This window comes from Phalaenopsis equestris, unplaced genomic scaffold (genome assembly GCF_001263595.1).
Source record: "Phalaenopsis equestris unplaced genomic scaffold, ASM126359v1 Scaffold000002, whole genome shotgun sequence".
In the NCBI taxonomy this organism is placed as follows: domain Eukaryota; kingdom Viridiplantae; phylum Streptophyta; class Magnoliopsida; order Asparagales; family Orchidaceae; genus Phalaenopsis; species Phalaenopsis equestris.
The window spans coordinates 16,301,031-16,302,498 of NW_018164444.1; positions in this window are offsets into that span (position 1 = coordinate 16,301,031).

Genomic DNA, 1,468 nt, shown 5'->3' on the forward strand with positions numbered 1-1,468 from the left:
GCCAAACTCCCGGAAGGGGCCCAGCCATTTTTTTTTTTGCTAAGGCGCCGCACATTGATAAATCATATGAAATTTGATATATATATATATATATATATATATATATGTATATAATTCTGTTTTTTTTTTATTTATTTCCATTAAACCTAAATCCCTAAACCGCACGGCTCTCGCGAGGCCGGCCCGAGCTTCCTTCCTCTCCGATCACGAACCCTAGCCGAACCGACAGAGCCCCTCGCCGATCGCGAAGATTCGGCCTGCGGTCCCCCTTCTCGTACGCCTGCCGCCCTGCGAAAGGCTTCAACCTGCTCCCACGCCTCTACAATTCTCGGCGTCACCTCCTCACGCGAGATTTGTCGCTTCTCTTGGCTCGGCTCACCGCCCAAGTGAGCGATGGTGTTCCTCCTCCTCCCTATCTTGCTATAAAAACCCCATTTCGGGGAGATCTTAGGGCTGGCCGAAATTTTTTGGAGAGGGTGGAGGTGCTGCCAAAATCTCCTCTAAAACTCCTTGGTTCGATTTTCGATTTTTCTTGCTCTGTTCTTCTCGTGTGCTTGAGCCCTTTTGGAAGTGTTGTGAAGAAAAATTTGTGGAGTTTTCGAGGCTGGGGAAGTGCTGCTTGATTTTTTTTGGCTTGCTGGGTTTCTTGCTGGTTCAATTGATACCTTTGCTTGGTTGCTTGGTTGCCTGGTTGCTTGCTTGGCCATTAATATTTTAGGTGGAAGCTTTGATAGAAGAAGGTGCTGTAGAAGTTTTTTTTTTTTGGATCTATTCTAGCATTTACTTTGGATTTGCGCCAAGAGGTATCTCTTCCTCCCTTAGCTATTCATAACCATGGTTTGTTGACTTGGTTGCTTGTTTGAACTTCAATGTTTCCTTAAAAAAAAAAAGAAAGAGGAGGAGGATATTTGGTGAAACTTGTAGCTTGCACATAGAATGGTAGTTGGGATTTCCCCTTTTGGCTCCATGTTTGAATGGTCTTCTAAGCATGCTTAGGAGAAAATATTTGGAGCTTCTCTTTATTATTAGTTTCGTTGATTTTGGAGATCACATATTCAAATGCTTGGTGAATTCACATTCTTGATGGTTTAAAGAAAAAAATTATGGAGCTCTTCTTTGCTTTTCATTATGCGGATCTTGAAAGAAACGTTTAGAAACTCTTCGTGATTCTTTTTGGTTGGTTTGGAAAAGATAGAATACATCGTTTTGCGCATGATTGGTAAAGATGAAAAAAAGTGCAATTAACATTTATTCACGTAGTAAAGAAAAAAAAAAGGGGATTCCTTCTTATTTTTGTTTGAGCTTGGACTTTCATATGGATACATTTGAGCTTATGTTTTATATTCCTATTACTCCCACTTTTGCTGCAATATGTGCTGGAAATTGCTTTATGAGATAACACATGCATTTAGGGGTTCATTTCATGTTCCTCATACTCACCCTTTTGCTGGAATACATGTTGAAATTG